The 16692-nt window shown below is 29.2% G+C and overlaps 1 pseudogene; it reads left to right on the plus strand.

The window, feature by feature from the left end:
- The first annotated feature begins 9044 nt into the window (after positions 1-9044).
- On the plus strand, positions 9045-12338 carry LOC108336523 (inositol polyphosphate multikinase beta-like; annotated as a pseudogene).
- The last annotated feature ends 4354 nt before the right edge of the window (positions 12339-16692 follow it).

Here is a 16692-nt window from a genome sequence, read left to right on the forward strand (position 1 = left end):
GGGAAATAGTGATTTCAATATCTTATATGGTTAGGCTCATATATCATTGATATTGTGTCTCTCCAGTAAACATCCTCCTCCATATAGACCTAATAGCAAAGATGAAATAATATGAAAATAATAACAAAGAAAAGAAATAATTTTTTTAATTATTTGTTAATTCAAATATTAATTATATGTTAATTCAAGTATTAAAAATTATAACTAAAAGAATTTTCTAATTTTATCTTCTATGTAAGAGATGAGAAAAATTAAGATAAGTTTGTAAATAATTTCATTGATGTTCATGATAAAAAAAATTGTTTTAAAAATGATAAAATTTAATAAATAAAAAATTTATTTTCAAAATAAGAATGTATTAAAATTAATTAATTAAAAAAAATAGAAATTTAAACTATATAATTTTATTATATTTATTATTTTATTGACTTCTAATAATATAAAAAATATATATATCAATAAAATATTAAATTAAAATACTTTATTTTATTTAATATTTTAATATTTTTATTTTATTAAAATATAAAAACATACTAAAAAACAGTTAACAATATAATTATTTAAAATTTATAAATGTTCTTTTATAGTTTATATTAGTAACGATCATTCAACATTGATTATAAATTTTTAAATAATTGATTAGTTTATGCTTTTAATATATTGGAATTATATATCTTTCTTTTGACAAATCTCCTCGATATTGTGTGAAAAGAAGGTTTAATAATTTTCGAGTTCTTAATTTTGTTATGAAATCTCAAATAGGTTTTCATTTATTTTTTTTCGATTGGGTTTTTATTTTTTAAAAATTAAAACAATTAGGTCATGCGTTAGTTTTGTACTAATACCATTAAAGGAGGTGTCATATATTAGATCGTAGTTTTTTTAAAATTTTTAATTTTTAATTTTTTTTTACTTATTTTTAATTTTTTTTTAAAATAAAATAAAAATGCAATGAGTCAAACTGATATTGTGTCACGTGACAATGAGAGTGTGACATGACACTGATAATGTCACGTGTCATTGTCAAGCCACGTGTCATTGTCAAGCCACGTGTCATTGTCAAGCCACGTGTCATTGCATCAGTTTCAATTTGGTCTCTCTATTTTTATTGTGTCTCAATTTGATCCGTGTATTTTTATTTTGTCTCAATTTAGTCTTAATTTTAAAAATTAAACAATTTTGTCTCTCCTCAAATTAAAAAAAAATTTAAATTGTATATAAATCTTAACAAATATTTTTATTAAATATTTTGAACAAGATTAAGTTTATTTATATTTATACTTAATTAATTATATAAATGTTAATTATGTTATTTAAATATACCTATAAGAGTTTAAAAAAAAGTGACATAACATGTTGGTATAAATTTTTTGTGGAGAAAGTTTTCATGGAAGATCATGAAAGAAGAAACTACCTTTAATTACCGTTTTCACGAAAAATTTCTCCAATTTTTTATTTAAATAAAAGTGAAATTTCATATCAAATAATTTGTTCAATAAGCTAAATCATTTGGAAAATTCACACCACTATGTTATGTCACCGTTTTCTTTTAACTCTTATAGGTATATTTAAATAACATAATTAACATTTATATAATTAATTAAATAAAAATATAGATAAACTTAATCTTATTAAAAATATTTAATAAAAAACAATTTTTTATAAAAATATTTGTTAAGATTTATATACAAATTAAATTTTGTTTGAATTTGCATAGGGACAAAATTGTTTAATTTTTAAGATTAGGACTAAATTGAGATAAAAATAGAAGGACCAAATTAAGACAAAATAAAAATACAAAGACCAAAATGAGACTAATGCAATGACATGTGGCCTGACAGTGACACATGACACTATCAGTACCATGTCACAATGTCATTACCACGTGGCACAATGTCATTATAAAAAAAATAATTCAAAAAAACCACAAACTGACATGTGACACTTTCTTTAGTGGTGTTAGTACAGAACTAACGACAATGACCTAATTGTTTTTATTTTTCAAAAATAGGAACCCAATTGAGAAAAAAAATAAGTGAAAAACTATTTGAGACTTCTCAATAAAATTAGAGATCTTGAAAATGATTAAATCTGAAAAGAATTATTAATCTATATTGATTTCATCATGTAATAAAGCCTAACTAGTTTCATCTATAAAATGATAGTTTATTTCTATTGGATTTATTTTAGATTAGACTCAAGATTTGCGAACATTAAATACAAGTGGTTCATCATAATTAGATCCAAAGAAATTTCATAAAAAAAATTATGAATCTTTATAATCGATTAATTGATTAATGTTTATGTTTATAACTGATTATAAAAGAAATATAATTGAATTACATATCTTCTCTTCACAAATTGATTTTGAATTTTGATCTAATTTTTGGGTTTCTCATTATATTATGGTGCTTTGAACACATTTTAAATTATGTCGATGTGACATCCGGGCACTGACGAGGGCGGGGAGTGACGCCGGTGCAAGAGGCATGGTGCAGGGGCACAGACAAGGAGCGACTCCTGGCAGCTTCGGGTGGAAGGGGTACATGGAAGAATCGAACATACACCAGAATGAGAGGGATCTGGAGACTGTATAGGTATGTGACTATACAGTTGAAGGATAGCTTAAAGGAATTGATTTGACTACTCATATCACCAAAATGCATTTGCTTTTCGGTAGCCTGACTCATAAGGATACATCTTTTAACTTTTTTTTTGTTATTTTAGTTTATTATATTTATTTTAGATTTTATTTTAATGATGTTTTTTATTTGTATATATTTATGTTTTTGTATTTTTTATTTTACTTGTATATATTTAATAATAATTATTTCATTAAAAAAAATAAAATTAATCTACATATAATTACATAACATGTTATAAAAAAAAGCAAAAAAAAAATTAAATACTCTATAAATAAATTTAAAATACAATAAACTAAAAACTAAAAAAACATAAACCTTGAACGGATGTGGCCACATCCGTTTAACATAATCAATTAAAAAATAATACAATTTAATTAAATTAATAGTAATTATTTCATTAAATAAAATAAAATTAATTTATATATAACTACATAAAAAATTTAAAAAAAAAATTAAATAATATCTATATATTAATTTAAAATACAATAAATTAATAAACTAAAAAAATAAATAAACCTTGAATGGATGTGACCACATCCGTTAATCGGACATGTCATATTCGTTTAGCATAATCAATTAAAAAATAATACAATTTAATTAAATTAATAATAATTATTTCATTAAATAAAATAAAATTAATTTATATATAATTACGTAAAAAATTTTAGAAAATAAATAAATAATATCTATATATTAATTTAAAATACAATAAATTAATAAACTAGAAACTAAAATAAATAAAAAACATAAACCTTGAATGGATGTGGTCACATTCATTAACGGACGTGGCATATCCGTTTAACATAATCAATTAAAAAATAATAAAATTTAATTAAATTAATAATAGTTATTTCATTAAATAAAATAAAATAAATTTATATATAATTACGTAACAAATTTTAAAAAAATTTAATAATATCTATATATTAATTTAAAATACAATAAATTAATAAACTTAAAATTAAAAAAAAAACATAAACCTTGAACAGATGTGGACACATCCGTTAAGAGATATCGAAATTCGTTGAAGAATTTTTTCTTTAACGGATATCAGCATCCGTTAAAGAAAAGAAGTGAGGATGTAGAATTTTTTAAAATATACAAAATAGTTTTGGAATTGTTAAAAATTGTGGTGGTACAGGGAGCAATGTGGTGGGTTAGGGAGTAACCCACCCAATAATATGAATGATACTGGGTTTTACCACGTACATTTGAGAGTTTCTCCCTACACCACCCCAACTTCTTCTTCCACCACCCCCGTTCCCCAATTGTCCTTCAATAAAAATGTATTTACTATGGTTAAAAAATAGTTAAAGACCTTAATGGAACGTGAAGGTCAAACGTATCTTCCATATCCGTTTTGGCATGTTTTCTTCAATCATTTCATACAACAACATATCACTCCACAACACATATAACATATGGAAGGAACAACACAATGGAAGAAACGACGCAGCACAATGGAAGTAATGAAATAATGGAGGGAGGAAATAGAAGTGAGAAGAATAAATAAGAAATAAGAGAGAAAGAAAGTAAGAAGAGAGTGAAAAGAGAGGTTCTCTCTGGGAGTGTAAGGTATGCTAGCGGCGGCAATGGAAAAAAAGGAAGAGAATAAGATTAGAGAGTTTTATATTAAATAAGATAAAAGTAAAAAAAAAAGTTACTTAAGATTAGTTTTGAAAGTGGTGGTAGAAGGAGTAACTCCCCCATACATTTTGATATTTAAGAGTCAATTCATTAACTCACAAAAATTACTTAAAATAAGTTTTAGTATCATATTTTATTATCAAAATAATTGATAACTTTAAACAATGAGAAATTTGTACAAAATAGATAAATAAGATTAAAATATATAACAGAAATCATATTTAAACTATGATAATTCACGTAAAAAAGACATGAAAGTATACATATATTAAATATATCATAAATATGTATCAGACAATATTTCTAACTTTCATTATCTCAAAACAATTTGTTCATAACTTTATGAAATTGAGTTCCCTAAAATAGAGACTCTACATCGAAAACCCTTTTGTCTAAAAGGCTCTTTAAGTTTCCGATATATACGTAGTGGATTAGTTTCTAAAAATAGATAAAAATGAAAGGTGATTGAAAGTGAAAAGAAGGGAAAAATAGGATGGTGTAGGCACGTGAATAAAAAGAAAAACATAGTTGTAAAACTTTTTTGTTCTTTGAATTTCCATTCTCAACTTCCTCTCATAAAATACTATTAGTAGGTGATCACATAATGTTTTACTGTTTTTTTTAGAAAACTTGATACAAGAGAGAAACAAAAATAAATTAGCATATGATCACGAAATGTTTTACTATTTTCATTTAGAAAACTTGATACAAGGAACAAATTATTCATACTAAGGAATTACAATAATTCATGCTTAATTATTCTTATTATTATTTTTCTAAATTATTAATATACTTGTTTCATTGTTTTGAAATATATTTAAAAATAAGAGTAGAAATAAGAGAACTATATTGTTGTGTATTTCTTACATATGCTTCAGTAGTATTGTTATAAGTGAACTTTAAGTCTAACTCAACCCTCCAAAAAACCTCACTTATATATTATAAATTAGCCTTATCTCTAGTCGATATGGAACTTCTAACACACCCAGACATCTTGTGTGTGATAGTAGAAATTGGATGGTCCGATAGCGGCCCGACAACAGGTAGAAACAGAAATGCCCATTTAGAACTCGCTAGGATAGGCTCTAACCATGACTCTAATACCATGTTAGATGTAGACTTTAAGCCTAATTCAACCCCACAAAACCGGTTTGTAAGGTGAGGTTTACACCTCCCATATATATATATATATGTATATATGTATATATATATATATATATATATATATATATATATATATATATATATATATATTGTAAATTAACCTTATCTCTAATTGATATGAAACTCCCAAAGTATTTCAACATACATAAACATAACCTTTTAAAATATGATAAATTTGACTTATAACTTTTTGTTTCATTTAGTAATTTAAGTGGGAGTGACGTTAAACTCTTATTTATTTATAAGATGACATTATATTAATCTTAATAGTATTATATATATTTTTTATTAATCCTTTATTTTGAACAATATATTCTTCTATTTTGATATTTATAAATTTTATTTTATTATATATATATATATATATATATATATATATATATATATATATATATATGTTTGCTAACTTGTATAAGTTTTTTTTCAGTTGGTAGAGTGTACCAAGTTTTAATAGAAAAAAAATTCTTATTCATACAAAAAGACATACTTTAAACAAAAGAATATTTTAATAATTTTCATTTTTAATGTAAAATAAAGGTTTAATGTCTATGTAAGTCCTTATTTTGGCCCATAATCTCGATTAAGTTTCCTTTCTTTTTGTCGTCTCAATTGAGTCCTCATTTTTGTAAAATTGTAACAATTAAAGGTTTGTCGTCAAATTGGACAAATGGTCGTTTAACTGTGCGTTACGTGGCATGGGCAGTGTTTTCACTAATCACACATGGAATTAAAAAAGAGTTTTGTATTAAAAAATGAGGTTAAATCAGCTTTAGGAAAAGGGCATAGTGGGAAAACTCATTACGATTCCCACTTCAGTAATTGGTCTTCCCCTCTCCTTCTCATACACAACCAGAGTGGCGGTGGCGCTTTGGGAGGCGGAGTGTGAAGCTGCGCTTCTCCTCAAGTGAGTCCTGCGCGGTCTCAACGTGGTGTGTCCATGTGACGCGTTGGCCGCGGAAGGCGTTGTGGACGGTGTGGTTCAGGGCGACGGCGAAGGAGATGCGGTTTGAGGAAGGCGAGCGGGAGAGCGTTAGTCGGCGGCACGCGGCACCGGGGGCGTGGTTTGCGACATTGAGGTAGAGGTGCACGTGGCGGTATAGGTCGTTGAGGTCGACGCCTCAGTAGCCGTTGAACTCTGGAATCTCGAAATAGGAATATGGAGAAAGCAGATCTTACAGAGATTCGTATAAGGAATGCATCAATGAGAGAAACTGGGATGGGAGAACGTTTTGGAGCACGGTGAGTAACCCTAACAGAGACCATGATGAATCATTATTTACTCCACTTCACTTAGTTTATTGTACTACAATTAATCGGGAATTGTACTTAATTGTCCAGTATTTTCCTATTTTTCTTAATTGTGCTTAAATTGATCAGAAATTCTTATTTTACTTAATTTGAATTATCTGAGTTATTTATTTACATAATTGATTGTAGGGAAATTGTCGGACAATATTTTGGGACTAAAAGAGAAATTTATGGTTAATCATATTTTATATCTAAATAAGAAACAAAGTGAAAATTTATTTGCAATTTTGCAGACTGAAATGGCTCATGGAAAATGTCCAGCAAGGCATAGAATTTTAGTGGGCTGCCATATTTGTTTTGAAAAAAACCTCACATATTGAATGAAGCTCACGGCAATGTACATTCCTTGTCTGCAATTCATTCCTTCAAATGAAGAATTTTGCAAAAAGAAAATCTATAAGACCAATTGGAATCTAAGTGGGAACCACCAAATAGTATTGTAGAATTTTTCTTTGGCTTAAGAGAAGGAAGCCGTGAAGTTGGATGAAAGAAGGGACCACATTTGTTGAAAAGTCAAGGCCACATAAGAAAATCCAGCAAAGCATTTGGGAAACATCAAAGTATGGAATTGAAATGAAATGATGGAGGGGCACGTGAATGAAGCAAGCACGGCAATACACAAAAATGGGGAATATTCTTCCTCTTTGGAAGTGGAAGCCGCACTGGCTTGGAACGTGATTTCCAATTGGCCATTAAATTGGTAAAACATTTGGAATGAAAACGGGGCAGTGTGGAGATAATGTTTTGAAATAAAATAATAAAGGGGCTGTACACGTGAAAGGAAGAGCTAGCAATTCATTACTTGAATTATTATTGGCTTGCAAACACATCAGAGGTAACATCCATCACTTAAACGTGAATTGAGGAGAAGAGGTGGGGTACTTAGTGTGCACGGATTAAGGAAGGTGAGAGTAATTATCAGCATATTTTATTCAATTATTGGAGAAGAGGAGGAACATCTCACGTCCAAAGATGGAAGTGCTGTTACGGAAAGTGCACAAGCAAACCATGGGTGATCAATTAAGAAGTGCTACCACGGAAGATGAAATAGTGTTGGAGAGAAAGCTGGAACACACTGGAGCACATCACCGTCCAGCAAGTTTGAGAGAAAGCCGTGAGATAACAGCTGTTCCATCTTGGAGAAATGCAGAAGCTCACGGTATTACAGCAGCTGCTGCTGGAAGAAGAAGCAAACCATGAAGGAGTAGCCACCGAGAAGATGTCCAGCAGCTAACATGTGAAAGCGTGAAGAAGCAGCATGCGTACAAGAATGGAGGGTCCCTTGCTGATTCACACGTCCAAGCAACCAGGCAGCAGTAGAAGCTCACGGTCAATGGAGGGAGAAGCATCTTGATCCAGTAGCTTGGTGTGCATGGTGATGAAGGCAACAACTTGGTGCAGGAAGTGGAGAGGAATTCACGGAAGCAAGATATTCACGTGATGGATTGATTGGAAAGAAAGAGTAGTTCACGGACAGAGGAAGCTACAGAAGATTGGAATGATGTGCAAAAGAAGGAGACAAGTTGGCAAAAGGAGAGGCTCACACGGGAGTAGCTTAATTGGGCTATAAAATGGAGCAGCAGAGAAGTAGAATGTATTAGAATTTAGAGTAGATTTTACGAGTGTACTCACGGCCCTGGAAGAGGCTCTCGCCTCTTCCCTTTTCCAGTAGCAGCCCCCTTCAGTTTTTCATTTAGACACTATGCAAAATTTTATTTCAGAAAAAATGTAGTGTATCATTGTAGTTTACTCATTTAATCTGTTCAGTCATTTTATTTTAATGAATTTCATTTTCAAGTGCTTTTATTTTATCTTTTGTATTTTATCGGTTAATATTTTCTGCATCGTTATATTTCCGTCATTGCATTTTATTTTCAAATATCGTTTTTAATCTTTGATAAATCTTATTTGCATTCAAGTGTTTCTATTTTTACCGTCTTTTACCGTTCAGTTTTTACCTTCATTAAATTTATTTCAGTATTTTTAAATTCAGTTGTTTTTAAATTCCAGTTTTAATTTATTTTTCCGCATCAAACAAAAATCACAACCCCCCTACTTCGTGTAAAAATCTAAGACTCAACCGACAAAAATTGGTCCTTGAGAGACGACCTAGGAGTCACTTCCTAGTTATACTGCATTCTTTCTATGCACATCAAATTTGTATGACCGCGACAGTCGTAGCAGACCACATTTGTGATAATATCTTCATTTTTGTGTGATTTAGTGTTTTTCTTTATTGGGGAATTGGGTGGAAAATTGGAAATTCGAAAATGGTTTTGAATGGTGGATAATATATCCGGCCCCCACACCCACCTTCTCCTGCAGGACCTCATCGCCCCCTACACCAAACCCTCCGTCATGGACGTCAAAATCGGCTCCCGAACCTGGCACCTCGGTCACTCCGAAGACTACTGTAAGATCCTTGAAAATATTTGTTAGATACTAGAAAAAAAAAATTAGTGAATAGTAAATTGTGAATAGTAAAAAGTGAATAGGTAAAAAAAAATTATTTTTGGAAAGGATAAGTGTTACACGTAGCTTTGAGATCAGAATTCACCAATTTGCAAATAAAAAATTATTTTTGCAATAGTAAAATGAATAGTAAATTTTTTTACTATAAATAGCCAAGGGGGGAGGCTGGAAATTTACACCAAAATTCTAGAGAAATTGTGAGAGAAGAGAGTTGGAGTAAATTCTAGTTGAAGAGGGGAAATTCTGGAAGTTTCTGGAGAACGGTTTGAGAAGAGGAAACTAAGTCTGGAATAGAGGTAAGGGGAGCTAACTTTGAGTATTTCCCTTTGTATTATCTTGAGTCTTGAATATGCTATATTTTGCTTTTGTCTGATCTTAAATCTTGAATATGGAGTATTTTGTTTCTGTATGATCTTGAATTTAAATGAGAGTATGCTTTTGTGTTGATATCCAAGTGTGATAGTTGTAAAATGTGATGTTGATTATGTTATGTCATTTGTATGTTATTAGTTGTTTATTTTTGTATTTTGGAAGGATTAGAAATTGTCTAACCGGCTCTGCCAGATTCAATTTCTTGTTTCCCCAAACATTTTATTGCTTTCCTTATTTATTTTTATTGTATTTTGGAAGGATTAGAAGTTGTCTAACCGGCTCTGCCAGATTCAACTTCTTGTTTCCCCAAAACTATTTATTGCTTTACTTATTTATTTTATTGCATTTTTGGAAGGATTAGAAGTTGTCTAACCGGCTCTGCCAGATTTCAACTTCTTGTTTTCCCAGACATGTTAATGTTCGTGTTATTTAATTATATTGTATTTTTGGATGGATTAGAAGTTGTCTAACCGGCTCTGCCAGATTCAACTTCTTGTTTCCCCAGACATGTTAATGTTCGTGTTATTTAATTATATTGTATTTTTGGATGGATTAGAAGTTGTCTAACCTGCTCTGCCAGATTCAACTTCTTGTTTCCCCAGAAATTTTATTGTCTTATCTAGTTTTTTATTGCATCTTTGTGGAAGGATGAGAAGTTGTCTAACCGGCTCTGCCAGATTCAACTTCTTGTTTCCCTTGAATTTTTATATTAATATTATTTTGATGGTAAGGGCAACTAATTATTTTTGTATGAATTTATAAATATACGAATGTTGAACTGGTGTTCTCTTGCGAAACTGTTTTATGACTTTTATTATATTGGGTGTTATAACTGAAACTGTTAAATTGTACATGTTGAGATGCGATGAATTTATTGAATGAGTTTGTTGGCTGAAATTGATCTTGTTGGAAGGTCTGGAGTAAGGGTTTTGTAATTGCTTATATATGAGTATTAAATAGATATACAGATACTGTTTGAGGTTGTTGTGAGAGGAAGTAAAAATATTAAAATTAGGCATTTTAGATTTAGAGCATAAGACAACAAGGTAGATAAATTAAATAAATAAATTGATTAATTATTGAGGGCCTCCGTTTGTTGGTAGGATAGAGGAACCTTAAAAACCTGAGTTGGCACATCCCTGATCATAGAGCAGCCCTGGCCTGGTCCAGTCAGTTGTGACTAGTCATATGTGCTGGCGTCGAAGGTGAGTTTGATGCGTTCAGACATCTGGGTCCTCTCCGGTGACCAATTGGAGTAAAGAAAAATTTCTACTAGGATGAAAATAAAATAAAACAAGTTGATTGTAGATGCATAATATTATCATGGTAAAAATTTCATATATATTTTATTTATTATTACATTGAGCCCAGACTTTAATATGTAGTTCCTACGATATGTTGATATATTTTGGTTGATCCATGATCTTTGTTTGGTGAAAATATGTTGAGTCATACTCGTTATGGGAAAAATGAGTTTATGATATGAAGCATAATATATGGTAATATGTTTAATTTATTGATACCAAAACGGGTTATTATGAATTCTTGATTAAAGAATGAACATGATTGAGTTAGGTGGATAAGAGGGTATGAATTGTTGAAATGTTGGAGTGGATATGAGAAATCATTACTTATGAAATGATGTTTACTACCGGGAGTAGTATGTTCGAGTTATACCATGAGAGTTTGGTATGAGCAAAGTAACACCTGAGGTTTATGAAAGCAGGCAGAAAGTAGTCTGACCATAAGGCTTTGACATAAACATATGATTCGTAAGTTATATAGAAGCAGGCAGAGAGGGGTCTGACCATAAGGCTTCAGAAAGTAAGACATAGTATATAAGTGAGGCTTAAGGAAGCAGGCAGAGAGCGGTCTGACCATAAGGCTTCATGAGTAAGCATGGTACACTTGTAAGATTTATGGAAATGGGAAAGATGACTTTGATAATGACGAATTAATGACATCGGAATAATGATATTTTATCAATTGCAGAAATACGTGATTAAAATATTTTTATTACAAGTTTAATGATTTTATGATAAGGTTGGCTTACCCTTATTTGTTTGTACTATGATCATATAACTCATGTTATATGTGATTAGATAATATTGCAGATGCGGTTGAACAAGCTTAGAGATGAGAGAGATGTGGGGAAAACTTTTAGGGATTTTTGTAAAAAGAATAAATTTGTATTGGGAAGATTATGTTGTGTAAAACTTATAAGTTGAAATTTCAATGGTGAAGACTATATTGTTTAAAGTTTGTAAGTTTGGTATTGTACTTTGGAGTAATTGAAATAAAGTTTGATTGTTTATATGAGATATCAAATTAATTTAGTCTCTAACTATCAGTAATACCCTTTAAAATAGTAAGGTGTTACAACTACATCGCCAAATGCCTCAGCAAAGACAGAACCACCTCAACCATTCCCCTCGGCTTCCGACTTACCGGCGTCAAGGACTCCCTCTCCTCTTGGGAACCTTCCAGAACCTTCCTCCAGACTCTCTCCGCCGAGGGCGTCGCCCTGGTCCTCTGCAAATTCGTCTCCTCCTCCAACTCTGACGATTCTCGTTTCGACCCCGATTGCGACTTTGCGACAGATGTTTTCGACGTCGTCTTGGAGCGGTTGGTGGAGCTGAAGGCGTGGTTTGAGGTTCTGATTCTGTATCATTTCTGTTCTGGTGTTCTATTCTGGTGTATGAGAAGGAGAAGGGGAAAAACAATGAATGATTGAAGTGGGAATCGTAATCAGTTTTCCCACTGTGCCCTTTTCCTAAAGCTGATTTAACCTCATATTTTTTAGGACCATAATATTTTAACAACATTTTTTAACAATTTTTTTACAACGGATGATGTGTCACTATTTTATTAGTCAGCATATTTGAAACGGACCAATCACAAGTTACCACATAGGTTGTTGTTAAAAAGTTGTCAAAAAAGTTATTAAAGAAACATTTTCCTATTTTTAATACTAAACTCTTTTTTAATTCCACGTGTGATTAGTGAAAACAGTGCCCATGTAACGAAAAAATTAAACGATCGTTTGTCCAATTTGACGGGAGGCCTTTAATTGGTACAATTTTATAAAAATGAGGACTCAATTGAAAAGAAAAAAAAAAGGAGACTTAATTAAAATTGCAGATCAAAATAAGGACCTACATAACATTAAACCTAAAATAAATAAAAAAATCAAAAACACTCACCTACCTCTAATCCATCTTTCTTACTTATTCAATTTTTTCTCTCTCATCTCTATCCTCTCTCTCTTACCTACACAGTAACCTACACACTACAATTTGTTGCTCTTTGCTTTATTCATTTATTTGTTTGTCATTGTAATATAATTTTCTCAAACACAAACACAATTGAAATCATCATAGGGGTATAATTAATATATTAGATTATGTAATTAATATATTAGATGGTGGTAAAGTTAGGTATTGGTCATTGACAAAAGGTAAGCCTTCAGTTCTTTTTGTATATGAAAATTCTTACTCTCTGATTTTGCCCCAGAATATAACAAAAATAAATGATTCTGAATGGGAAAAACAGAGAAGCCTTGTACACAGTACCCTAGTGGGAAGGTAAAAAAAAGGATCAAAATTCACAAACAAGAACCAACACCAGTACAGTCCAAAGATTCCTGCCTTAAGTAAAATGTTGAAGAAAAAATTTCCAACTATTTTCGTAATATTCCATAAAAAAACATTAAATGGATAGTGTTTAAATATACCATTGTAAGCATAAAAATATACATTAAGTTCTTTCTTTACCTGGGAGAATTTTGTTTTTTACTACGCATCCTGTTAAGAGAATTAACTCTTTTTAGTAGTTGTGTTTTTCAACACAGTTTAAATCTAAAGCCTTTTTAAGAATTTGAAACGCAACTCAAGAAGAAATTACCATTACATAAAGTACATAAATACTTTAGACAACAAACAGAAAACTAGCAAACACTGCGAGAGAGAAACAAATAGATAAATAAGAAATGTAAATTAAGATTAGAATTAGTTAATTGTTTCTGATTTTTTATTTATTTTAAATTAAAAATAAAAATTATTAAAATATTCTTATATTTAAAACATGTCTTTTTTTATGAATTAAGATTTTTTTTTACATAAACTTGGTACACTTTACTAAAATGTCAAATAAAAAAAAGTTTATATAAATTTTAACAAACTATATATATATATATATATATATATATATATGGCTCATCATTCTCAAAAATTAAACACAATCATAATTGGATGGAAAGAAGTGAATAGAAGACAGCAACAATATATATATAAAGCATATTCATTATTCATTAATTTCAACATAAATATTTGTTGACAGAAGTTCAATAAACAATGTTATTCTGTTACAGAAATAGAAAATTCCCAGCATAATCCACAGCTTAATCAAGTCTGAAAAAAAGAAAAGAAAGGAAAAGCAAATGAGAGAAAGGTATTAATATGAATTGTATAAGTAAAAAAAGAAGTCTTACTTTTGGCAATCCAAGTCATCGGACATGAAATTATAGACATTGATTTTGCAATCTTTGCGAAGATTATTGGCTCTGTCTTTGTCTAGGTTAGGAACGTCAGAGCCTGATTCCTCTAGGCACTTACATGCATCAATTTTTTCTTCCTTTGTAGGTGTTGAAGATATTATTTGTTTCAACCCATCGCAGCAAGAAGTTGAAGGGGAATCGGTTTTCTTGGTTAGATAATCTAAGCATGGCTTCACTAAGGTTTTTTCCTCCTCACAGGTTAAGCCATCAGTTGTAAAGACTGACACAGCCAGGAAAATGAAAAATGATACAAATACAATCTTCATTTTGACACTAAGTGATTTAATCTTGTGTTTTGATTTTGGATGAATGGAATACTCAGGAAAATGTTATATTTATAGCCACATGATTAGTGCATTTGGAACTTTCATCACATGATCATTATTTATGACTATTAATCACTTTTTGTTTTTTTCCTTTTTCTTGAGTATGGTCCACAAAATAATTTAATGAATTATCAGTTACATTTTGTTCATCAAATTATTTTTAGGTTTTCTTGGAAGGTGGTTTAGATGCTCAAACAAAACAAGATAAAGTATGAATTATTATGTCTATCTCATTTTGCTTTCTTGATGTTAGAATTTGGGTTTTTTTTTTAAGTTTTTTAAATTGTCACATTTATTGTTAATAAATTTGCAAACGTTAAGATGAAATAAAGTGAAAATAATAACAAAGAAAAGAAATAATTTTTTTAGAAATGATTAAAAATACAAATATTAATTATTTGTTCATATAAATATTAAAAATTCTAACCAAGAATTTTCTAATTTTATCTTCTATGTAAGAGATGAGAAAAGCTAAGATATATAACATCAAAATAAAAATATGTTAAAACTAATTAATTTACAAAATGTAATAATTTAAGGTATATGATTTTATTATATTTATTATTTTATTTACTTTTAATTTTAATATAAAATATAAATATCAATAAAATATTACACTAATTATTTTATTTTTTATTTTTATTTTAATTATTTATTTTTGTAATAGAAAACGTATAATAATGAAACATGAAATTAAAATACTTTATTTTAATTATTATTTCAATATTTTTATTTTATTGCAATATAAAAGTATACTAATAAAATGTTAATAATATAACTATTTAAAATTTATATTGTAACCATAGGTATTAAAAAGTCACTATAGATTATAGCTTCTTGTACTCTATTAACATTTATGAGTATAATCGATTATAAAAGAAATACAATTGAATTACATATCTTTTTTCATTCTTACAACATTTCCATCATGAACTAATTCCATCACTTTTTTTTTTAAGAGATCTTGAATGAACCTTTGTCTGAAGGCGAATATGTCAATGACGAGTGAAAAAGATGAAAGAGAAAGGGTTGAGAGGAATAAGAGACGTGAGCAAGGGATTAGGAGTTTCTTTTTTTTAAAATGAAAATTATTAAAATACCCTTAACCTTAAAACTTATAATTCATTATATATGAAGGGATTTTATGCGGTACACATTGTTAAAATGTATCAACTGAAAAACAACAAAACAAACAAAACAGGTGTACGCATGTTAGCAAACCCCTTAAATTAAAATTTATAAATGTTCTTTTTTATAGTTTATATTAGTAACGATAGGTATTAAACAACCAAAATTGATTATAGATTTTTGTATAAATGATTAATTTACGCAATTGTAAAGAGAAATATACATGACTTATATATCTTTCTTCACAAATCTACTCAATATTGTGTGAAAAGAATTATTAATCTTAGTGTTGTCAAAATGGATTAGAATTTGGAGGTCAATCTGACTCGCCACAAGTTTGGGTTAGGTTGGGTTTAAAAAAAAGATGAAATTTTTTTATACGGGTTAATTTTCAATCTGGTTCAGTCAGGTTGAACTCGTAGTGAGGGATTCACCAACCCACCTAGTTTAATTTAATTATTTATTATTTTTGTGTTTTAATATTATTAGTTAACATCTTTTTTATTATACGAGAATAAAGAAAAAGATGTTTCAAGCAAAATATTATAAATTTATCCAAGACTCTAATATTATAAATGGATAAGTGACACAAAAATATTATAAACTTATTTATTTGCTTTCTGGGTTTGCTTTTGGATTATATTTGAGTTTTATGTTAATTTTTTATTTTGAATTGTTTTTAGAGTTTAACATCGTTTTAGAGTGAAATTATTTAAATTTAATAACAAAAGAATTATAATAAAAAACTTATTTAAATTTAATAACAAAAGAATTATAATAAAAAACTTGTAATTAAGTGAGATAATGAATCGATCCGTTTAACTCATCCACCCGTGATGGACCAGGTCAAGTTCGAATTTTTTTGGTTAACTATTAAATTAGTCGTTTAACAACACTAATTAATCTATATTGATCTCATCATCTAACATGTAACAAAGCCTAACTAATTTCATCTATAAAATGATAATTTATTTCTATTGGATTTATTTTGGATTAGAGTCAAGATTTTAAACATTAAACATAAATGGTTGATCATAATTAGATGGAAAGAAATTAAGAGAAGACACCAAGAATA

The sequence above is a fragment of the Vigna angularis genome, chromosome 7 (assembly GCF_016808095.1).
Source record: "Vigna angularis cultivar LongXiaoDou No.4 chromosome 7, ASM1680809v1, whole genome shotgun sequence".
Classification (NCBI taxonomy): Eukaryota; Viridiplantae; Streptophyta; class Magnoliopsida; order Fabales; family Fabaceae; genus Vigna; species Vigna angularis.